A 24,900-nucleotide genomic window follows, 5' to 3' on the forward strand; every position below is an offset into this window, starting at 1 on the left:
TCAGAACTGAGGTAAAGGGAGAAGTCTATACATTTGGTGTCAGAAGTTCTGAGTAAAAACCTGTCTGTTGGCTTCTGCCACTCCCATTTTGTAGTTTAGTACTTGGGTACGTGGACTTCCCAGTGGGCCCATTTGCTCAGCTGGTAAAGAGCGTGTGTGGGGGTGACACGAGCTGGTGGTGGTGGTGGAGGCCGTCTTGTGCATTATATGATGGTTCACGGTTTTCCTGGCCCCTTCTTGCTAGATGCCAGGAGCATTTGTCCCTGTTCCTTGCACACACAGTTGTGACCTCAGAAATGTCTCCATTCGTTGCCACTAGACCACCGCAAGCTGAGAACTAGCGGCACCAAGTAAGAAGACATCATGAAGTTTTATTAAAAACCTCATCACTCTCGATGGTCACGCCGTGGTAGGATTTATCCAGCAAGCATTTATGTAGCCTTTACCGTGTACCTGTACTGAGGTACAGGTACTGAGTTCTGAGAGACCAGTGAGGAAGGCAGACCTGTTCCTACATTCTAGGAGATCATGATAGGCTTCCAGAAGCCCCGACCTGAGCATGAGTTTCCAGGATTGCCATGAGCATTTTGTTCTGACCTCCATACAGCAGAGGGATAATATCAAGGGGGATGGGAGAGCACCATCCGGCCTTCCTCCTGGGTTGACAGTCCTCCCCGTGGATTCCCAGCAAGCAGGACAGTGGAGAGAAGGGGTGACGTCGTTGGTTGGTCCCCTGGTTCCTCTGAACCCAGGACTAGGAGACACTCTCTCTTTGAGCAGCCGGCCCTCGGAGATGAGAGACACGGTCGCGTTGTTGTAGCTGCTAGTCCGTGTGTTCGAATCCCGCCAGAATCTGGTGGGCAGATCACTGCGCCTGCTCCCTGCGCTTGCCCACACGGCAGCAGAGCGGTCCCCTCACACACAGCCACGTTACATGGTGCCCCTGCTCAAAGCTCTCTGTTATATCTGACTATGGACGTTTCAGGGTCTTCCTGAACTGCCCCGTTCTGCTCCCCTTCTGACCCCACCCCCATTCCTGTCTCCGCCGCACCTCCTTGCCCCTTCTGCTCATTCCACTCCCTACAGCCTCCCCCCGCCCACCGCCACCCCAAGCTGCTCTCTTTGCTGAGACCACGGCTCCGGCCCCTCTGGGAATGCTCTCCCTCCCCATCTGTCATAGCTCCCTCCTTCGCTTCCAGCAGGTCTCCGGTCACACTTCATCGAGTGAGACAAGCCTTCCCTCGGGGCCGTTTATGAAGCAGCCACCCCCCACCCTGCTCCCCGCGCAGCTCCTTATTTTATTTTCTTCACGACTCTGATCGCCACCCAGCATGTCCGCTGTATTTTGTTGGTGAGGCTGTTGGTTCTCTGTGTTCTCCCACTAGAGTGCTAACTCCTGAGGGCAGACAGTCTGTAGGTCTTACTCGGTGTCTGGAAGAGGGTCTTGGGCGCTCCGTAATATGTGGGTGGGTGGATTCCCTGTTGGGAAGGAGATTTTTAACGATGACTCGTGTTACTACAAAGTTGCCAAGAGTGTGCAGAACCTTTGTACCTCCGGGACCCTGACCTGGGTGCTGGTCGTCAGGACCCGCTGAGAGCTGTGCGTGGTGTTTGGTCTACCTTCTGTCACCCCTTCCCCTCTGCATCTTAGGATTCTCTGTGGGTTATGAGCCCACACGGACATACGGAGGAGGTGTGCAGGCTGTGACCCTTGGAGAACTCTGGCTGACAGCTCTGGTTCACACGTCTGACCCACAGCGTTGTCAGCCTCTATGTCCCGGGACTCCCTGCTCCCTCTGCAGTGCTCACCCCACCCCCACAGGTCCCCCTGCATCCCGCCCTTAAATGGACGCAGAATTTTAACCTGTGTCATCGCCCTCGCTCCTGTATCTTTGGTCTTCCACACAGTGTCGTGGCCAGTCCACCCGGCAATCGGGCACACTCTGTGGCCCACGTACTACTCCCTGCTCCCAGCATGTGTTTCCTTGCACACTTCCACCTGCTGCCTGTCTCTGCCCACACCCTCTCCCCACCCGTGCACTGTTCTGGTCCACACTCCCCTCTCCTGCTGACGTGTCCACATCCTCTCATCTTCAAAGCAGGGAACTGGTCTGGCCCATACTGACCCCACATTGTCTTTTTGGGACTTCCAGAACCCCTCATTCTCTTCCTGTGTTGGCTGCCATCAAGGGCTGGGCTCCGTGATGAATCCCGGTGGCACGGGTGGCTGGGGCCAGGTCCTGCTCCGGCAGAAGGTGGCTCTGGGAGCTGTGCGCGGGAGTGGGGTTCCCGGAGACACACATGGGGAGTGGGCGAGGAAAGGGGGCTCACAATGGCTGTATGGATGGTGGGGTCCTGGAAGGTGGGACTTTTTCTTCTGTCCAGCCTAGAGACCATCTTCCAGTGGTTTTTGGTGGTGGTGGTTTCCAGGTTCTGTACCTCCTTCTCCTTTTACCACAATGGCTTGTTTCAGCCTCCTAGAGCCTTACCCAGATCTGCACGGATTCGTAGCTATTTCTGTGTCCAGGATCCTGAGAAGCAGCTGCCTTTTTCATTCTTATTTCCACTTCCGTACCTTAAAGAGTGTCCCACATAGAAGGACTTCCAAGACTGTCTGCAGAAATGAACTGGCTGGTAATAGAAGAAAGGTAGCATGGGGGGTGGTCGTCTCCAGAATTTATTGGCACCTTACCCACGTTCGGAATTTCTTACACGTGAGACATCCCGAGATGGCACATCTCCCTTTCTCCCTGGACCTAGGAGGGCGTGTGTCTTTGACCATGAACCCAGCTCTGGGCTTGTTGTGCAGTTGGCCAGGAAATTAGCGCACTTCCCCTTTTTCAGAGCTTCATCAAGTTCTTTTAAATGTGAAACTTTTCTTTCTTGTCTTTGCCTCTAGTGGCTGTCTTGTTTGAAAAGCCTTCCTTAGCACGTATCTGACCTCTCCTACCTTACCTTCTGGCTCCTCTGTTCCCCTAGTCCTTCCTAGAGATTCCAGAGGATTCCTCCTCAAAGGCTATACCACTTCCTCCAAGAAAGCCTTCTGTAGCTCCTTATTGCCAGAACGAGAGTCAGGCCAGAGCCCGACTCTGCCTTCCAGGATCTCACTCTGGTTTCCCTCTCCAGCTCTACTGAAGCAGCTGCCGGGCACCCATCAGCCTCAGCTCCCACTCGTGACCCCAGCCTTCAGCACACCCCTGCAGGAGCCCACAGAGATCATTCCTAGATGCGTGTGTCCCTTGTCTGCGTGCTGGTCCTCACGCAGAGCCCGCCTCCTCCCTCCCCTGCCTCCTCCCATCCGTTCTGTAGACCCCCCCCCCTCCGCAGTTTCCTCTCCCACTACTGTTCCCTGCTCGCTCTGGTCAGAAGTCTTTTCCCTTGTTACTGCCATCCTCCCTCCCTCCGTGACAGCGCGCCCTCTGCCCGGGCTCTTCTCGTGGGCTGTGGTCTGTCCAGTCAGCCCCAGGGGCAGGACTGAATAGCAAATCCCATAACGTCTGGCTTCATTCCACACACATCGTAGGTCTGAACAGACTTTCATTTCGTCAAAGCACTTTCACTGTTGCCTGTGTCACATTTGTTGTTTTCATTATTTTCCTCATCTATGGTTGTTATTAATATCTTTTTTTTTAAAGATTTTATTTATTTATGACAGAGAGAGATCACAAGTAGGCAGAGAGGCAGAGAGAGAGAAGGGAAAGCAGGCTCCCCGCCGAGCAGAGAGCCTGATGTGGGGCTCGATCCCAGGGTCCTGAGATCATGACCTGAGCCGAAGGCAGAGGCTTAATTCACTGAGCCACCTGTGACTTAGAATTGCAAATATAACTTCTTCTTCTTTTTTTTTTTTTAAGATTTTATTTATTTGACAGACAGAGATCACAAGTAGACAGAGAGGCAGGCAGAGAGAGAGGAGGAAGCAGGCTCCCCACTGAGCAGAGCCCCATGCGGGGCTCGATCCCAGGACCCGGGGATCATGACCCGAGCTGTAGGCAGAGGCTTTTTAACCCACTGAGCTACCCAGGCACCCCATAACTTCTTATCCAGGCTCTCAGTTGTACTTCTAAGGCTGTGTATAAAACCCTAAGCTGAAAAAGACAAAGATTTAAAAAAGTGCAACATTGTGTCTGGGCTGCACCAGAGACATTCCTGTTCCCACTGCGTGTCAGGGAAGATCTCGCTCAGACCAGATCGGTCAGTCGGGGCTCAGAGCTTCTGTGAGAAGAGAATTTTGTTCCTGGGTGTCCTACTTAACACCAGTACCCCACACTGACCACCACGACCCCACTCCTCCTTCAGAGGAGCCCCGCACACGTTTGTCCTGAGCCTGTTCCAGTCCTCCCATCTGTCCGATGTCTAGACCTTTCTTCGTTTGCGAGCCTCGATTGGACTTCAGAAATGTTGCCTGAACACCCCTTGTGGAAACAGTCATGGCTGCATTTCCTCTTATGCTCACGGCTTGGGGTCCTTTCCTGTTCTTGGCCCCAGTTCGTCCGGACTTGAACGTTAAGGGGGGGGAATTTCAGAGTCCTAGGACTCGGTAACCAACACCCATAATTGTCAAACAGTGTACTTAAAAGATTGGCTTCCTCACATGGTCAGGGAGTCTTCACAATAAACCCGAGAAAATGAGTATTTTTGTCCACATTCTGCAAACGAGACCATTGCCGTGCAGAAGGAATAAACCCTTGGCTGCGGTTAGGTAACTTGCCCAAGGTCGCACAGCTGGAGAGCCAAGATTTTGATTCACACCTCCTGACTTCAAGTTCAGTTTTCCCCCTACACGCCACCTGCTTCTGAATTCCTTTTTTGCAGATAGCCATGCTTCATCACACAAGGCTAGCAAATGGGAAAGCCCAGTTACACTGTCACTGAATCCCAGTCCCTTCTGCCTCTGTTTTTTTGATTTGTGAGGATTTGCTTTCTGCTTTGCCTCCATCCCCCAGGAATCCCGTGGGCACTAAGGACCCAGGATTTGCCCTCCCTGGGCTGGCCCTAGTGCCCTGCATGGGGATGGTGTTCCCAGGGGACCAGGCTGTTCTTCCATCGTCCTTCTGCTTTCAGGGGCCCCCGGCTTTTATTAGCGACCATCTTTCGCTGTGCAACCACATCATTCCAGCTCACCATTTAAATCTCTGACTTCAGCCCCTCCGGTGGCTTCGGGTCGTCTCAATTTCTCACAAGCAACAAGGATGTTTGGTGTGACCTCTGTTGACCTAGCAGCCTTCTCTCTAGCCAGTTCCCTCTCTCACCATCTACACAATTCCATCTTGTTTAACCACACACCACCTTCTCTAGCTTCTAGGCCTTGGACCTCCAGGTGTGCACCGGTATACCAGCTCTCGGAAAAGAATGAGAAAAGCCCTGATTCGTAGTATGTACCAATTTCTGGGGCATAAATTCTCCCAGGAGCCAGCCAGCACATCCCGGGAGTCAGGCAGCCTCCTCTTCTCTCTTCACCTTGCTGATACTAGGGTGGTGTTGGGATTTAGTTCAGATACTGCTTCTCCTAGGATGACTTTCTTGACCGGCACCCTCCTGTCCCCTGCCTGATGGAGGCTCATGTTTTCACATGCCTCCTTGCTGACATGGGTTATAAATAACACTTATCAGAGGGGATCGTAGTTGTGTGTGCTGGGAAATCTCCCTTCTGTTTTCTGTACTCGGTGGGTGGGTACCAGCTGCGTTTCGATTCATTTCTCCAAGCCCGTACTAAGTACAAGGTCAGAGACCGAGAAGATGTCCAACAAAGGTTTGCTGGATGAAGGCATGTTTTGACCTTAAAAGGACCTTTATAGTTAGCTCAAGAAAAAACAAAAGACCTTTGTTTCATGTTGATGGAAGTCCTAATCCTGCATATTTCAGTTGCAAAACCTGCAGCTCTCCAGTTTGAAAAGGGCGACATGGTGTTATCTAGGAGACATAGGTAGATGTGTGCCCAGAAACCTAGGAGTGGGAATTACAGCTCAGTTTTTACCTAAAAATTTAGGAATCAAGGACTCCTATTCCAGCATATAGGAAGCCCTAGGATCCTTCTAGTTCTGGTCTCTTCTCAGTCTCTCTTTGACCTCTACTTTCTTGTTGTCTTTCTCTCGTGCTCCCTCTCCCATACCCTCTCCCTTTCTGCTTCTCCTTAGTCATCCCCTGTGTTTTTCTCTTTCTCTCGTTCATTCTCTTCTCTTTTTTGTACAACCTAGTGAGGTCTTCTGGTCCCAACTCCTTGTGACCTGTGAGCGTAGGCATCCGCCACCAAGGCTAACTTCTCTTTTATACCGTATTTAAAGTTTCCATGAGAATAACCAAGTGGCTCAGCTTTGCTGGTTGAAGCCCCCAGTAGCCATCTTGGGTCAGGAATCTCTGGCCGGTGTAATCCGTCCAGGGGGAGGACAGAGTCAGGCTGGGAGACACGGGTAGTGACAGATGTGTCTAGGACATTCAGAAAGATGGTACCCTCTGAACGGTGCCATCCCAGGCTGAGTCGAAGCTAAAAATGATAGTGAATTAGAGTGTGGTGTGGAAAAGCCACTTCACTCTCATTAAAATAACTGTGGATCTGGATGGAACGAGTTCAGTCATGTGGCCACGTGGCCAGCCAGTTGTTGGCTCCTGTTGTTTCCACCCAATAAGAGCCCAGGTCTATTAAAAATAATCATGGTTTCAGCTTCAATGATTGCCTCTGGGAGTCCAGTCAACACATTAATTAATTATCCTCAGTGTGAACAGATTTCCTCTAAAAAGCCTCCTGTCTGTTTATTTTCTTAGCCTCGTTCTGTGCCTTCCAATTTGTCCAACCCTATTCCCCTCATAAATTGGTCACTGTCTTAGATTTCTCCCTAGCGTCTGGCTTGCCTCTGTATAGTGTTTTCTTCCCGTGAGCCAGCTGTGGTTCTGACGGACCTCACTTAGCCAAGAATCTTCAGAGCAGGGGAGTGGTTCTCTGCTTTGGTCGGCCTCTTGGATCAATACCTCAAGGTATTGACAACCTCGGACATTGGGTCTCTGGGGACAGTCAGTGTGCTAATAAGGGACCATGAGCCGACGGCAAATAGATAGGACATTCGGCGTGGTTGAAGGGCAAGTAATGAAACAGAGAAGGTTGTCTGCACTACAGAATTGTGAGCCTCTCTTACATGGCGTATCTCCCCAAAGTATTACAGGAACCTGGAGATTAGAAAGAGCAAAGGTTTAGAGCTGAGATGGGCAGTGGAAGTAGGGTGACTGTTAAAAAGATCTCCCCGAGGTGGGAATTAATGACGAATGGAGCCGGGAGGCATGGCACCAGAGGGCGGGAATGACGATGGACAGCCTGGCTCTTGGGGGCCACCTGACTTTGCAGGAATGTGTTTGAAATGAAATTTCCAGACGTGGTCCGTCAGGTGGATCCCATTTGTGGTTTTAGTCATCTTCGCCCTTCGTGCATTAACTTCCCTTTTTCATTTGCTGTGCCAGTGAGACAAGTCACTGCCAGTTGGTTTCCTAAGCAGTCTTTTGGGATTGTTCACAAAAGAAGGATCTGTTGCATCCCCAGCCTTCACACATAACCGGTGGTAACAGCGCTTGTATCCCAGGGTGGAAGTAGAGGGTCCCGGAATGGATTTATTGGCCCTCAAGGGCTCATTGGTGGTGTTTTTGGATTTCTACAGGATTGTACCTCGGACCCCAGGGAAGTACTGAGTAGGTTGGAGGAACTGGTTCCTGAGAAGGGCCTAGGCTTTACCAAGGCCAGCAGGAAGAAAGCCTTCCTCCGGGGAGCAGTCAAGAGCAAGTCTACAGAATGCTCTTCCTTTGGGAGAAAATATTGGTGACTGACTCCTCGTTAGTTGGAGGCACTAACTGGGATCTGTCGCTGCAGATCTAGAGCATGGCCCCATCGGATGTCTTGGTGGAGGGCAGAAGTGTCGCATTGTGTGGGGGGGTGGGGGGGCGGGGGAGGGAAGGAAGGGAGGAAGGAAGAAACCTACCCACATGACTCCCAAACAGAAACGTTTGGTTTGCTTGGGGAGGCGGAGTGTAACGTACGTAGCGTGAGAGGAGTACCTTGGGTGTCCGCCGGGCATCATTGGGGGGCTCCTGACGCAAGAGCCAGCCCACCAGATAAGCGTGTATCTGTCTTACCATACGAGACTCTGAGGTGGGAGGGGGTTGCTGTCAGTTCTGATGCTCAGTGATCTTGGTCCTCTGGTTGGGCATCTCTGCGGGTCTCTGGATTGTCTCATACTAGCAAGGTGGTTGCAAGAGCTCCGGGCACCAGCGAGCGCTAAAAATGCTCCCCTCCCCGACAGCCCGTTTTTAAACATTTACCACACACCCCGGCCTCTATGTCTTATATTTGTAGCAAGTAACATGTCGTAGAGGCTCAATATATACTTTCTGAATGAGTGCACAGGTGCCAGATAAAATACAAGACTCGGTTAAATTTACACTTCAGATAAACATCAAACAATTTTTAGTAGAAGTGCAGCTTAAGCATTGCACGGGCGCACTCCTACTAACACATGATTAGTTCATCTGAAGTTCAAGTCTAACCGGGTGTGCTGTATTTTTATGTCCTAAATCTGGGAACTCCTGGGACATCACAGTGACTTTATGGAGATGCATTTGAAGGTTTGCCTTTTGTCTCCCAAAGCGAGGGCTATCTGTTGTGATTCTACTTAAGCATTTGGGCTGAGGTGGAGAGTAGAGTGTGGATTGTGCACGGAGTTGGAACAATTTATCTAGGGGGAAACATGAAATTGGAACTAGTAGTTAGTGATGGAGAATTAACTCAAAATTAAATTGTGGATGGCCTGTAACTCTGTAGAGAGATTTCTTCGTGTTGCTTTCCGAGCAGTGGAAAGCAAGCCCGCTGCCAGCTGGGATTCAAAGCCTGTCAGTGTAGGTCTTTTTCTCTGTGACATCTGTCTGTGATCCCATGAGCGGTTGGAGCTATTGGAAAAAGTAGCCACTTTAGGCTGCCCCGTCTGATGTCGTCAGAGTTGTGGACCGGGGCGGGGTGGGGTGGGGTGTTCGGATTTGTGATCCTTGCTACGTGTCCTGTCCCTGGACTGGGGTGCTCGGGGAAGAGAATTTCTGAACTGGGCACTTGTTCGAAATACGATTTCCTGGGTTCCACCCAGACCTGCTGCAGCAGATGTCCCAGAGGAATGGGGCCCCGCATTCTTTGCTCTTAACCAGCCCTCAAGGTGACTTTGCTGCCTGAAGTTCGGGAGCCACTGTTGTCAAGTGTGGAGGAGCTTTCCGAGAGTGTTCGCTTTGCAGTTCGGTAAACGGACTGTTGTGAGCCCCGCTAGGCTGGGCTTAACAGCGTTACCGACCTGCCCAGTAGGAACCTTGGCTTAAAAGAGCAGGATGGCAGGGGGTGTGGTACCCCCCAGGGAGCAGCGGGAGGGCTCAGTGGGCCCTTTGGTGGTGAAATGCCTGATGCTAAGATGTGGGAAAAGCCCGGGGAGCATGACCTGGCCAGTAAGTGACCCAGTTAACCTCCTGCAGCCAACCGCTTGCTCTTGTCTGGACCTCAGTGACTGGCGGTGCCAAGGGAGGATTTCAGAGGAATCGCCTTATTTCTGATTCTCTGTTGCCCAGGCTTCTCACGCACAAAATGAAGGGCGGAAGCCCAAGGACTCCAGCCAGCCCAGTGTGAGTTAGGGTCTCCTGTTTCCCACCCAGGCTGTTTCCTCTCTGTTTTACTGCCTATGCCCCCCCACCCCACCCCTTCTCTCTACACTTGCACACAAGCCCTTCTGACAGCAGGCCTTCTGAGGAGGAGAGGGGACTGTCGGTGACGCGGGTTCCGGAGGACAGCCTGGAGGGGCCACGAGCCCTGGGGGTCGGTCAGGTCAGAGTTCCGATTTCTAAACTGCATGGGGGGGGTGGGGAGGAGCGGGGAGGGGGGAAGTGGAGGGCAGACACAGTGACTCAGAAGGAGCAGGTCCCCTGCGGACTTGCTCAGTCCGGGCAAAGGGCTGCTGAACCCACAGTCAGAGGGGGTGGTGATGAAACAAACTTCTGAGAGACTGAATCCTCCTGCCCGCCTCCCCCCCCACCCCAGCCTCTGTGCATCTTCAGCGGCCTGTGCTCTGTACTCCTGAGGTCTCCACTCCATGTCCTTCCGTGACCTGCAGCGGCTCAGGTCGGAGTTCAGGGTGCCGTCCGGGCCAGAGTGCGCTCGGCATGGGTCAGAGGTCCGTGTGTGGTTGGTTGGTCCTTAGAGAATTTCCCGGGGGCAGTGACAGGCCCGTGTAAGCACAGGATGGGTGGCGGCCTCGGGAGACGGTGTCACGATCCGTTTTACCTGGACTTTGTAGATTATTCATCTAGTTTCTTTACACCCCTCCACCCCCGCCTCGGTTTTTTGTTTTTGTTTTTTGGATCAGTTTGGTAGATTTACATGATGGTTCTTAATTTAGCATTTATATGATCAAAACCATCGCTGCTTGTCTTATTTTGTGGTGTCTCCTGTCTCCGTTGGCTCTTGCTCATTCGATCTCATAAAGTAGGTATAATTCTTTTCCCCAGTTTCCCGATGAGGCCCCGGGTGTGGCGAGGTAAAGGGTATGCCCAAGGGTGCATGGAGCTGACAACTTGAATTGTTTCCAGGCAAGGGCGATTCTTCATTTCCAGCCTGTCCATCACCATGGCGGTCGGATAGTAGGAACTTTAAGCTGTCATAGCCCACTTCGTGGAAAGACAGGAGCCGGTTCCCTAGTTGCCTAGACCATCGTGCGAGTAGATCGGGTTCATCATCACCAGCGGGGGCGGGGGCGGGGGTTCGTTTTTCAAGGCTGAATATCACAAAGGAAGAGAAAACAGACTCATGGGTTTACTAGTTCATGACTTCAGGAATTTATACATGGAGGGGGAAAAAAATCCCCCTAAAACAAAATCATCACCTAGATAACGAAGGACCATCAGATTAATACAAAGTCAGCCTGGTTTGCTGTCTCCAGCCCCGTGTGCTGGCTGGTGTGTTTAAAAATAAACCAGTGAGGGGCTGCCTGGGTGGCTCCATCGTTTAAGCATCTGGGTCTTGGTTTCGGTCCAAGTCATGATCTCGGGGTCCTGGGACCAAGCCCCGTGTCCTTGGCTCCATGTTCAGCAGGGCGTCTGCTTAAAGGATTCCCTCCTTCTCCCTCTGCCCCTCCCTCACGCACATGCTTGCTCGCTCTCTCAAATAAATAGATTTTTAAAAAAGCAAATAATTAGAAACCACATTAGGAATGGACCCCAAATGGTAACTGATGTGCTTCCAACAACGGGGCGCGGGGGGTGCCCTGCATTCATATACTGGAGGCATGGCAGGGGTGGGGCGACTCTCCGTGAAGGGCCGTTTGGGGATACGTTTTAATGTGGTTCCAGAAGGAAGTGGACCTAGCCCTCTCCTTTCTCTTTATCTGATTCAGGGGAAGGAGCGGGAGCTGAAATTTTTTTTAAAAACCAAGTTCATCCATTTCTTTAATGATCATCTGAACAGCTAAACCTTCTGGGACTATTATATATAATCGTTCTCCAAGCTGTATCCGTTTTCCCTGGTCTGTAGATATATCTATCGCTCTCCTCCTTTTTAAATAACAGTGATTAATTATAAGAAAATAGATGTGAAATGAAGCTTTGAGCTTCTTAGCAAATCTGAGCCCTCAAGTGATGTGATTTTGCTCTCCAGATGAAGAGGTTCATAAAGGGGAGATTTTGAGGACAAACAAAACAAATTAGCCACAGGGATAAGGCAGTTTCAGTGGCTGCAAACGAGTAGCAGTCATCGGCACTGTAGATACTAAAGATGGACCATCTGTGGGCACACCTGCCATGCAGGGAAAATTCCTGGAAGTGGTACAGTTGGTGCCACAGGAACATAATTTAAACCTGACTTTGGTGGAGGCTGGTGAGGAGTGCAGGGGCCAAGGTTACTGGCTCTTTCTCCCCCTGTTGTTGCTTCTACTTTTTTTTTTTTAAAGACTGCGTATGTTCGTAGCTTTTCTTACTGGCCTCAGTAGGATGTATGATACCTACAGAGAGAGAGAGAGAGAGTGTGTGTGTGTGTGTGTGTGTGTGTGTGTGTGTCCCCCGTCCGTCTCCCTCCCTCTCTCCATCCTTTTCTCACAACTGCAGTTGCTGTGGCTCTAATCACTCTTGGGTCCCTCTGGTTCTCTACTTGTCCCTTTCTGTGTCTTGACCACACTTGGAGCCGAGCTAAGATTTCCTGATAATTTCCCATTGACAGTGGAGTGGAGTGTGTGGCTCATCTAGCTGTCCAGTGGCTAGACTGTCATTCTAAGATGCTCATAGCCACTGGGCCCCTGGTCTCCGTGAACAGTCCCCGCTTGTGTTGCTCACCTCTTGAGGGCCTCTGGTCCCAGGACCCATCTGACCCCGCCTGCCTCAAGACTGCTTGGACATTCAGGGAAGGGCCCGATCTCCAACTGAGGAAGCATCCTTACTGGTGCAGCACCAGTCATGTCCACTGGTTGGCTTGGCGTCCAGGTTTCTTGGCTTTCCAACCAAGTTAGCATCTGCCATTTTTTCCCCCCTAAGGTTTTATTTTTATTTATTAGAGAGGAGGGAGAGGAGCAGAGGGAGAGGGGCAAGCAGGCAGCCCGCTGAGCACAGAGCCCAATGCAGGGCTCAGTCCCACAACCCTCAGATCATGACCTGACCCCAAATCAAGAGTTGCACACCTAACTACTCAAGCCTCCCTCATTATCTGCCTTCTTGTTCTTCACCCCATAAGGTTATTGACTAGGGTAATCGGTATGATTAAAACTCCCTAGAGTCAAATCAGCACATGATACAGTTCCTGGGCCTGCGATTTTTGCTATAGTTCCTCCTAGCTTGCTCAATACCCAGACAGTTCATGTCCATGGTCCTCACTGGATCCAGAACTAGCCATTCTGTAGGGGTAAAAGGAGACCGTTTTAGTCTCCCATTGATGCTTTGATTTACTGTCTCTTTTCTTCTGAGAATCTTTTATTCTTTAAAATCCTAGCCTTACACTTGTTCCCTGGGTATTCCTCAAAGACTTAACACATCTTAATACAATTTGTATTGCATTATTCCATATTCTTTTTTTTATTGTTATGGTAGCCACCATACAGTACATCATTAGTTTTTGATGTTTGTTCCGTGATTCATTGTTTGTGTATAACACCCAGTGTTCTTCCATATTCTTCTAATTTTCTTTCTTTTTTTTTTTTTTTTTTTACCTTCTTGAATTCTTTTCAACACCTTCTGTCATGAGCTGTTGTCTCCTGCTTCTTGGAAAACTGCTCATGGTAGTTCTTTGCTCATAGAGCTACTCCAGTAGACATTGATTGAATGACAACGACTTTCTCCAGATAGGAAACAGGGATGGTAGTGTCAGATGCTAATGGTGAAGTTTTCCTTCTTTTTCTCACCTATCAAGTGTTTGGCAAGAGAAGAAAGTATTCAGAGTGGTGCTGGGATTAATTCTAAGGGCAAAGTTTAATTGATCTTGGGGTTTTCCATCATTCTGTGCCTGGACCAAAGCCATTATCTGCAATGGCAGCTTATCACTGCATTGTTTCCATGGGTGCTGCTGCCCTGACCTGCTGGCTGGGGAGGAGGAGGAGGAAGATACACTTCAGAGAAGAAAGATATGGTTTGGGGTCTCATGTAATCCTGAGCCGTCAAGCAGCTGTCCCGGGGTGTTACTTCCTAGAACAAAATCATGGAACTAAATGAAAACCAGGAAGGGTCTTTCGATGTTACCTTGAGCACTCTGTCCATTCGTACATACTTTCATGCATTCAGCAAATATTGACCAGGAAACCACTATGTGCAAGGTTTTCCACAAGGCACCATCAAAAGGCTCTTCGGAAGCAAGAAATCCAATTTGGAGAATATGCATCAGTCACGGGGGCACCTGAGAGTTGTGATCCCCCAGTCGAATGGCTTGTAATGAAGGTTTTTTTAAAATTGGTGCATTACAATGGAGAATGGCTCTGCACAACTCTGGTGTCTAGACAACCCTAAATCAAGGAAAATGAGTCATGATGATAGGCAGTTACTGGCTCAACAACCAACAACAAAACCGTTATAATCCTTGAGCTGTCTTGGCATGCTCAATGCGAATGACTACTTGAGATAAAGTTAGATCTTAGGTACAAGTCCCCGTGCTCACTCTGTTTGGCCCTGTGGCCCTCTGGTGAGCTACTTCACCGTCTTGTGTGTGTCCTGTTCCTCAGAGGTGTAAAGATGGTAATGACCGTTATGGGTCGATTTTGTTCCTTTCGAAATGCATTGGCTTAAGGCCTCCGTACCCAGTCCCTCAGACTGTGACTGTATTTGGAGAGGAGGTCTTTATAGAGGTAAACGAGGTAAAATGAGATCACCTGCAAGGCCCTAATCCAGCATTCCCGGGGCCCTTATAAGCAGAGGAGATTAGGAGGACTCAGACACACATGGGGGCCCACTGCAAGGCCAGGAGAGACGACCAAAAAGAAACCAACCCTATTGGCACCTAGGTTGGGACCCCAGCTTCCAGAACTGTGAGGGCCTCCATTTCTGTGTTTAATTAAGCTCTCTGGTCTGGAGTGCTTTGTTACGGCAGCACGAGTAACTTTGTGCAGGGACAGTCGCCTGAAGGCAGGCACTGGGAGTCAAGAAGGTGTGTAATGTCTAGCTTCGGGGTGCGGCCCATGGCAGGAATCCTGAGTGGACCGAGCGGAAGTGGTTCGGTCGGAGTCCCCAGCCAGGTCTCCGGGTACATCTTCCCACCACCACCACCACCACCACCACCACCACCACCACCACCACCTCAGTAGGTAGACCCAGTGCCCGGGGCAAGGTCCTGATGATGACATTCTTATTCAGAAAGCAGCTCCGCCAGGTCCCGGCCATTCTCCTCCATGTGTGGGGGCCTGTCACACCGCAGCACCGGGCTTCTCCAGACCACCGGGGACTTTGATGAATTCTGAGCCTTTCATCCCAGGAGATGGCCAAAGGGGTTTTTTGCGAGGGTCCCATGGGGCGGTATGGGGCCTGTACCGCCCTCTGCCTGTTCTGGTGCTTCTGCCTCTCGACACCTAAGGTTCAGTCCAGCAGGCGTGTGGGCGTGCATGTCCACTCACTGGCCTCCGCCCAGTGGCTCTGTGGACCTCTTCAAAGCCAGGTACCCACCAGCTCCCTCGTTTCTGTCTCTGGCTTCCTCAGATGTGCTAACTCTTGTGGATTTTTTAGGGGGGTGCCCGCCCCAGGGCCCGCACGGTACTACCAGAATCACAATAGTGACATCAACCACTCGGGTGTGTGGGTAGCCTGTGGGAGGCAGCTCCATCTGGAAACTAAAAAGGGAAACAACAATCCTCTTCTTTTACTTCTAGATTTTTCTGTATCTTTGCAGGTAGACAGGGCCAAGAAGGGAATTTACAAATTGACACTCCCCCACCCCCCACAGCAGCTTGATTTTTCTTTTTTTTTTTCTTTTCCTTTTTTTTCCTTTTCTTCCTTTTTTTTTTTTTTTTTAAAGTTCCTTTGATTCCAAAGAACGGGGAGCAAAGAGGAAGGCTGGCTGGGAAACCAGAGCCATCGGAGAAAGGGGAGGGGGGATGATGCATAGCGTACCTAGAGTCTTGCTTGTTTGGATGATCTTGGTTGTGTGCTGCAAACGTAGCCATAAAGCCCCCAAAGAGGAGCCCTAGAACGATTTCCAGCTGTTGACACCTGGAGACTTTCTAAGCTACAATGGAAAGAGCTTCTCTGGCAAAGCCAAACTTAACTTGATGAATTTTGTTATACGTGGCTTGGATGCCTTGTGTACTCACCTGGGCATTTCCTGTATTTCCGTGATGGGCGCTTCGTAAACACAGCCAGGCTGGTTGTGCCAAAGGGAGGTGCAGTCCTGGGAGGTCTCCTTTTAGCAACTGGCAAGATGACAAGGAAAAAGACCCATCCTTCTCATGGCAGGACAGTGAGAAAGGGAAACCAGGGTGGGGTTTTTCCTTTTCTCCCTCCCATTTCTTTATCAGTCGTAACGTTCTTCAGCTGGAATTGGTCTCCAGGGTCAGTTCCGGATCTCCCGCGATGATAGCATTCTCACTTGAAGATGGACGTAATGATTTCTTTTTTTTCAGGCTGCCTCCGACCTGCGACCGTGATGTCAGCTGTGTGGGATCTGAAAGAGTCTGTGTTGGTTGCTGCCTTAGGGCAGAAAAGGGCCAACCCATGGGTTTCTGTCTGTGCGTTTTGAGGCAAAGGGAGTATAAGATAGTAGGTTAGTTGTGCAAGCGATCTGGGATCCAGCTATCTGGTCTTGGTTTGCTCCATCTTTTCCTCTCTTTAAAGCGATTCAGTCCATTTTTACTAGAATCTTGCTGCCGCCTCCAGAGGAGAGTCTGAAATTACATCAAGTTATTTGTCTTATAATTAGTCTTTACGAGGCCAAGACTGACTTGCCCTAGATTGCACATTGAGTTACTGGCAGAGCTGGGTCTCGAACCTGCGGCTTCTTTCCCATTATGATGCTCTTGCCCTTAAAAGGGAGCTCCTTCTGCTTTCTAGGAACTGGTTTCTGCTCCATCCCCACTGCACAGGCTCCCCCTGGGAGAAGTCCTTCCTGTTCTCTCCCAGGCTCTAATGAGAGGTAGGTTCGGGGGCGTGGGGGGGTTGGTCCACTGGAGGCCTGTGCAGGGACATGGGCTGGTCCTCGTGCTCATTGTTCGTGTAATGGGAAGCAGCCCTCAGAAGAGAAGGACATGTATTTGTATGCAGCTAGTCGGAATGGCACTGGAATAAACAGCGCACTCATCAAACTACACAGCCAGCAGCACAGCCAGGAAAGATGAACCGAAATGGAATGCTGATTTTTCTCACCACCATCTTTGGAAACCTTCTTCCTCGCCACCCACCCGGTGGTGGTAACCGTTCGCGGTGGCCTAGCCTTCCAGTGCCATGCTTCGGCTTCGGAGACAGCCCCTGTGCCGATCGGTTTATTGATGGATAAGTTTATCATCTGTGGAGGGAAGTTGCTTCCCCGAGCTCCATTGCTTTCATCTGTGGACTGGGCAGACCCACGCCTTGCTCAAATTTCGATTGGCTCACTGACGGTGGGCTTGGGAGGATGTGCTGGTTTACATAACAAAGCAGTACGCAGTCTAGTCCCTGGTCTGTGGTTATCTCAGTAAGTGAAAGCTGTTGTAGCTGTGTGGGATAACTCGGAGATCTGAATAATTCATCAGATGCAGCGGAACTGGGGAGTTCGGGGACTTAGAATCTTCTCCCTGCCCTGTCTCAAAATAACTCCAGATGGTAATAGCCTGTTGGGGCAGGTTGCTTTAGTTGACACGACCTCACTCTTGTCGTCAACCAAATGGGGCGATCGGAGCACGGTGTGCTATCGAAACGGGCAGGGAAGGGGAGGTGGCGGGCAGGGAGCCGGATTGCAGTCAGGCCTCCATCCGTGGCTGGTGGATTGAATTGTTGGCAACGCCAGCAGCGTTCTTTCTGGAGAGTAAGCAGCGAGTTCACCATAGGAACTATAAATTGTGCTTTTACCCTTTAACTCAGGGATTCTATTCTTAGGAATGTACTGTCCCCAAATATAGATCCTAAAAGAAAAGGGGGAGCAGGGAAGAGTGGAGCCTGTCAGAGCGGTTCCCAGCCGTGCCAAAATAGCTTGGGATTGCAAACTCTGCACGTGCCCAATGTTGTGCCCGATGTTGTCCGCCCTTTGCAGGGTTTCAATGCCCCCCCCACACACAGAGCGCCCGCTACAGTCCTGGAGAAGGTCGGACGCATGGAGAGAGCGCTGGGCTTTCAACTCAGGGGAGGTCCCCATGGCGAAGGTGAGGAACCACTATTTTAACTGATGCCCCGGGAGGGGTAGGGATTTTTGAAATCCGTTCCACAGTCTGCTGAGCACCCTTCTCAGGCAGAGTCAGGGGAGCCAAGGCACTGCCTTGGAACCTCCGCAGGGCCTGGCCCATGGCCTCTGGGGGCGGTGGCAGTGCCAGAGCAAACCCAGCTTGTTCAGATCCGGGGCTGCTTAGAGGCCACCTAAGCAATCCCTTTGGCGGCGAGTGACATTCAGTAAGGGGCACAGCTGGCAGAGGCCCTGAAGAGCTGAACGTGGGCCCAGGCTGTGCTACACGCTGGGGGGTGGGGGCCAGGGCACGGAGCCTGGAGGCTAGCCAGAATTTTATATCCGAAGCCTTTCCGTGTGCAGACAGAGACTTGTGGAGATTTGGGGAGCATATGGGGAGGTGGGGTGTCTCCTCTGCCTGGCATTCCCTGATGGGCCCTGTGCCTTGTGACAGCGGAGCCCAGGGAATGGCCCTCAGTCACTGGAGAATCAGTGCACTGCCCCACCCCCCCACCCCCCACCCCCTCGCCGCCCCCAACTTAAGAGTGCGGCCCAGGAGGGTAGTAATAGTCCTTTCTCAGATGATCATTGTGGGGGAGGGATCTCAGCAAAGGAAATGTTCACAAAGCTTTTGGCCCTAAGTGAGCATTCTATACACATTGGTTGCCTTTCCCCTTCCTGGTGGGGAGAGAGCATCCAAACGGGAGTTTTTAAGGCACACAGCAGTCTTCCATCCAGGATTTGGGAGGGGAAACCCTCAACGCGGTCCTGTCCGGCTGTCTGCACCCACATGCTCCTACCCGATCGCTGCCCTCCCAGTACAGATGCGCCTTCCAGAACCTTAGAGTGGCATGGGCGGGGGAGGGGGGGGTTAGCGATAGAGTTACATATTCCAGTAGGTTATTCCTCCTTTTCATAATGTCATTACAGTCCATGATAAAAGAAATGAGTCAATAAAATGGAGAATTAGACATGTGGTAATTCCTGAGATTTAAGATCGGAAAATGTGACGATTCAGTGCTTTCGCACGGGCGATCTTATTATATCATCCCTCTGCTTAATATCCTTTAGCAGCAGCTCCACATTGAGGATAAAATGGAAACTCAGCCTGGTGCACAGATCCTTTCGTGGTTTGGCCCATGGCTGCCCCCTTCCTCAGTTCCATTTTTTTTCCATCACTTTCCTTTAGCATTTGTGAAGATGCCCGTCAGACGGCATATGTGTGTTCATTTCCCATTGCTCCTCCAAGGAATCACCATGAACTTTGTGGTTTCAAACAATGCAGAGGTGTTCTTTCCTGTTCCTGGAGGTCAGAAGTCAAACATCCATCCCTCTGGGCTGAAGTCAGGGTGTCACAGGGCTGGTTCCTTCCGGGGGCTCCGAGGGGGACAGTCGTTGCTTTGCTTTTGCTCGGCTTCCAGTGGTTGCCTGCATTCCTTGGCTTGTGACCTGTTCCTCCGTCTGCAAAGTGTGTCCCTCCATTCTCTACCTCCAGGTTGCACAGACTCGTCCTCTGATGCCCACAGCTCCTGCATGTCTCCTAAAGACCTTGTGATTGTGTGGGGCCCACACAGATCATCCAGAATAATCTCCCTGTCTCCAAATTCTTTAATCATACCTGCAGAATCTCTTTGGACTCATGATGTAACATTCATGGGCAGCCTCGGAATTAGCCCTAGGCATCTTTGGGGCACCGTTCTTTAGCTTAACTCAGTCCAGTTCCTTGGTCGCTCTGTACCCAGTATTCTGGCTGCCTGGGACACCTTTTCCTGCTGCCTTTGTGAGGCTAATCCCCATCCCTGCTTCAGAACCCAGTCGTCAGGTCTGCTCTGGGAGCTGACCTCCGCTGTCTCTTGCCCTCTTGATCTGGTAATGTGCCTCTCTGCTTGCCTAAACCTTGAGCCTGTGCCCTTAGTAGCATCGCCACACTGTCTGATCATGTAGGTTCATTTGTCTACCTGTCCCGGTAGTCCTTGGGAACAGGGACAGCACTATCATCGCCTTGCTCTCCGTATTGTGTGGGCCAGTAGCCGCACTTCATAGGCACAAGATGATGGATGCCCAGAAAGGGGGTCTGGGGCAGGAACCAGGCTACCCACTGTGGAGACCTCCAGAGCAGAAGCCCTCTCTCCTGATTTCTACAGTCCGTGGGCCTGGAATGCATTTCCTCTTGGGAGCTGCAATCCCCTGGGTTTCAGTGTGTCAAGGTCCCATGTTTTCCTGTCCCTTCAGCTGTCTAATTCCCTCTTTGTTGGGCTGCAGTAGATTAGCCTCCGTAAAAGCGAATAGACAATTTCCTATTAACATTTATATTGCTTTTCTTTTCTATTTCTTGGCGAGGCTCTGAGGACTGGGATGGCTGCGGAAAATGTTCTTTCATCTAAATAATGTGCCTGTTGGGGGTTGGATTCCGGCTTTTCGCTGGGCTGTGGAGAAGAGTGGGTGGGGTGGACTCAGGAGCCCAGGAAGAATTAAGGCACAGAAGCCAACCCAGAAACTGCACGTTCGAGTCTGTAAATGTATACAGAGTGCCCACTGTGTGTCTGCTCCTGCACTAGGTCTTGGTGTGAAGAATTAGTGTCTGGTGCTTATTAAATGGTTACTGTGTGCCAAGCATTGTTTCAGGTACATTAATTTTAATGTCCTTCTTGGCTTCTTGGAACTGAGCTTTACAGGTGAAGAAACTGAGGCACAGAGAGGTTGCCTTCCACATTCAAGGTCACGCTCTAATAAATGATGTGGGCTCCAGAGCGGGCCGAGAAGGCCCAGAACAGTTCCTTCTCCCTAAAATGCTTGTGGTCTGGAGGTCGCATTTAAGTTGGCAGTGCCCCCAAAGGCGAGGGGGAGATCGGTGGGTTTTCTGGGATTTGGAAGGGCATTCCAGGCGGAGGGAATAACGAAAACAAACGCAGGGACGTGTGAAAGTAATTATTTTGTTCAGGGAAGAGTGAGTAAGCAAGCAGTTCAGGGTAGTATAGGTCGCTCTTCAAGTTGTTCGGAAAGGATGACTCGGTGAAATCTGGAAGGACAGACAGGTGTAGCTGGAGGATGGATTTCCTCGCTCTGTGGTCCGGAGTAGCTGGAGGATGGATTTCCTCGCTCTGTGGTCCGGAGTAGCTGGAGGATGGATTTCCTCGCTCTGTGGTCCGGAGGAGAGGAGGGAGGATGTTGACAGTAGTGTCTCCCCCGCTGTCGTGGTCCTTCACATGGCCTGGTCTGCAGGCCTGGGGGGGCGCTGGAGAGTCTGCTCCTCGGACCGGCTCCCCAGCGATGCTGGGTACCTGGACCGTACTGAGCGGGGATGGTGTGGAGGGGGCCGCGGGTCTGCGGTGGGTGGGTGGGGTGTGTGGATGAAGATGCTTGGAAATGAGTCCCCCCTCCCCCAGCCCCATGCCATTAGGCTGAAAGGTCGGATGGCTCTGTAATAGTGTTCTCCGGAAGAATGGCAGCAGATGGAGAGGAACATGGGGGCTCGGGACAAAGGTGTTCAGTAAAGGAGAAGGACTGTGGAGTGTCGCAGATGAAGAGGAGGCTGATGGAAATAGTGGTGAGTCAGGGACAGTGAGGTGCCACCGTGTGTGACAGCAGTCCCCAGGAGCAGGGACTTAAACCAGACGGAAGTTGATTTCTCCCCCACATCCAAGCAGTTGGGATGTTGGCGGTAGGTTGGTGTGGTGGTTGAGTGGTGTCATTCTCAGAATACTCTGTTTCAGGTGTTCTCAGCAGTAGTTTCCATCTCAGCGTCCAGTATGGCGCTAGAGCGTCAGTGCCCTCAACACAGGCCAGCAGCCAAGAAGAAGCAGGGATGAGGCTGCCAGAATAGGCGCAGGTCGCCACCGGCAAACTGCCTGCAAGTGGCCTTCCTGAGGTCCCATAGCCATGCTTGGCTGTTGCAGAGGCCATGATATGTCGTGTTGTCTCTGGCTGCTTTGCTCCCCTGAATGTGAGCAGGGTTCTGTTCCTAAGCAGGAAAGGAAGAACGGACCTGGGGTGGCAACAGGGCAGCCCTTGCCCCAAGGAGCATCCGTGGTAAGACTAGAGCAATAATACACCCTCCAGCTGATTCTGATTCATACTAGAGTTTGAAAAGCACTGCTCTCAGAACAACACCCAGCGCCATCAGCTTGAACACTCAAGCTTAACTACTCATGCAAGTTGAACTAAAATGTCCTAGGAATTCATGGTGTACCAGGCTCTGTGCCGCGAGCTGAATGTGCCTCACATTCTAAAGAAGTACACATGCCAATGACTAAGTAAAACATAAAACGGAATGAAGAGGACAGCTGACGGAGGTGCTGATGCCATGCTCTGTTCAGGGGATGAGGAGAAATTCTGATTCAAGAGCCCTGGTGGGCTTCTCGGAGGCGGCGGCAGTGAAGTAGGGGGACAATTGAAGTAACCAGGCTCTTAGAGAGTGTGTGAGTGATGGCCCCTTACGCTCACAGACTCTGAATCTTCTTGTCCCGGTTCCTCAGGATGCAGGTCGTTCTCCTCTGTCATAGAAAACCTGTCCCAAACCACCTTCTCCTACAAGATTCCGTTCCACTGCCGCCGCCTCCGAGAAGCCCATCAGGGCTCTTGAATCAGAATTTCTCCTCATCCCCTGAACAGAGCATGGCATCAGCACCTCCGTCAGCTGTCCTCTTCATTCCGTTTTGTGTTTTACTTAGTCATTGGCATGTGTACTTCTTTAGAATGTGAGGCACATTCAGCTCGCGGCACAGAGCCTGGTACACCATGAATTCCTAGGACATTTTAGTTCAACTTGCATGAGTAGTTAAGCTTGAGTGTTCAAGCTGATGGCGCTGGGTGTTTTTCTGAGAGCAGTGCTTTTCAAACTCTAGTATGAATCAGAATCAGCTGGAGGGTGTATTATAACAACCCCGTACCTCACTTCTGATTTAATAGGTCTTTGGGGCGGTGGCAGGGGGCTGCTAAGAACGTGCATTTCTACCAAGTTCCCAGAGGACACTGAAACTGCTGGGCCCGGGACAGCCCTTCGAGAACCACTGTCCTTGGCAAACACGCAGATCTGCTGCTTCCCCCCAGGGTAACCTGTGCCATAAATCAGGCCTGACAGCAGACTTCGGGATGGAATACAGAGAAAATAAGTCAAGGGATAAACCAACAGAGAAATATTTGGGACCAGGGGTGCTTTGGAGTCTTGTTCCCCAGTTTTTTTTCCAGGCAAATTCTGTTTCCTCTAAATACCTAGATGCTGCCAACTGTAAGAGGCACTGTTACTTTATATAAAGCCAAGAAATTAAAAAGGGCTTTTAATTAAACTGCGACACAATGCTTTCTTATCCTGCTGAATCATTCTTTTGTGCTTATTGAAAGGGCCCTTTTAGGCCTCATTAGATGGGTTTTTATCATATTTTCTTGCTATGCTTACATATAAAGCAAAGTCTTGGCAAATATGTCGGTTCTGGTATTCCTAAAGCTTCTTTACGCTGGAGTCTCACTCTTCAGAAGGCTTCCTCGCCTCCCTGTCCTTGCCATCTCCGTTTTGCTATATTGTATCCTCTTCCTCATCCGCTGTGAGCATCCCATTTCCCTAAGAATTCCCCAGAGAAGACACCCGAGCCCACTTTGGAGCTCTGTGGAGCTAGCCTCCTCCTGGCTTCTCTTTCGGGAATGTTGCTAGCACACATCTGATTCTCCACCTCCTCCTGCCCCTTCCCACCACCATTTGGTTCATAGGGTTGAAAGACTGCCCTCTTCCTCCGCCTCCAGGACTTTTACTGAAGCCAAAGACACCCATTCTGCAAGTTCTGAGATGTGCTGAAAGGAGCAGTCATGTTACTACTTCCCTGTGGTCCTGTTTCTGCTGGAAGCTTCTTGATGTCAGAGATGTTACAATGTTGGGGTGCCTGGGTGGCTCAGTGGGTTAAAGCCTCTGCCTTTGGCTCAGGTCATGATCTCAGCGTCCTGGGATTGAGCCCCACATCAGGCTCTCTGCTCAGCAGGGAGCCTGCTTCCCTTCCTCTCTCTCTGCCTGCCTCTCTGCCTACTTTTGAACTCTGTCAAATAAATAAATAAACTTAAAAAAAAAAAAGATGTTAGAATGTGAAAACTGCTTGGTCTTAGACTCAATTAAAAAAAAATTTTTTTTTGTTTTTTTTTTTTAAATGAGCACCACAGTCTAGGCACATGTTTTCACAGTCACAGCTTTTCACATAACTGGTCTGTTAGTATTTATGACGGTTGTCCAAGATTAGCCCCGTGACCTGTTTTAGAGATGAGGACCTTGGGTCCCCATTAAACATGCAAACAGACATTCATTCATTCTCCAGCCATTTATTGAGCTCTTACTATGTGCTAGCCACCATTATAGGTACCGGGGATCCTGAAGTGGAAAATTTTCCAGGGGAATAGTCAAGAAGTATATCTGTAGGGTTGAATTACTGAAGTCCTGTAAGAAAAGTAAGTCGGGGTATGCTGGGTGTTAGGGAGGCCTTTTTGAGTAGCTGCTAGAGTGAGGTGAAGGTACACACCATACAGATATTGAAAGGATAAAGGTTTGACCCAAAGGGAATTAATTACAAAGTACAAATTCCTGTGGCAGGAATGTGTTTGTCTTATTTGGGAATGGGAAGTCACAACTTCTACAACACTTTTCTACAACACTTCTGACCCCAGATGCTTGGAGTTTTGTGTTTTTGTTTTTGTTTTTCCCCCACCAGTTGGCCATCTGCAGATAACAACCGGATATCTTACAATTCCATTTTGACACTAACGGTCCAGAGTTAGTACAGATCACACAGGTTAAGGGCTTTACCCCATAAGACGGTTCCTACTTCATACTCTAGTCCTAAGACCCAGGTTGCTACCTATACTTAACCAACCAGCTGTAAATTCAGAGGTTCCCGCAGCCCACTCTGGAACTCAGGAGAGTGCTTTACTTAGCTGTTTTATTTTGAAAGAGCCCAAATGTAAGCAATGCATAAGGCAAGGTACGGAGGGGATGGAGGTTTCGCGTGCGTCCTTCCCTGGCATGCTGCCTTCCCAGGACCTGCGTGTGTTCATCAATCCAGAAGGTGTCAGAACCCCGTCACTGAGGGGGTTTTATGGAGGCTTCATTACATCGG

General features: G+C 50.6%; 1 protein-coding gene and 1 non-coding gene across 4 annotated transcripts in view; both read left to right on the forward strand.

Moving 5' to 3' along the window:
* The window catches only part of LARGE1 (LARGE xylosyl- and glucuronyltransferase 1), a 527,449-nt gene that overhangs the window by 165,227 nt on the left and 337,322 nt on the right, over positions 1–24,900 (forward strand). The gene's annotated exons all lie outside the window — the stretch shown is intronic.
* LOC116594639 lies at positions 17,899–18,035 on the forward strand. Its single transcript, XR_004287348.1, has one exon. It is a non-coding gene; the product is annotated as a small nucleolar RNA SNORA76 (small nucleolar RNA).

This window comes from Mustela erminea, chromosome 6 (genome assembly GCF_009829155.1).
Source record: "Mustela erminea isolate mMusErm1 chromosome 6, mMusErm1.Pri, whole genome shotgun sequence".
Lineage (NCBI taxonomy): Eukaryota > Metazoa > Chordata > Mammalia > Carnivora > Mustelidae > Mustela > Mustela erminea.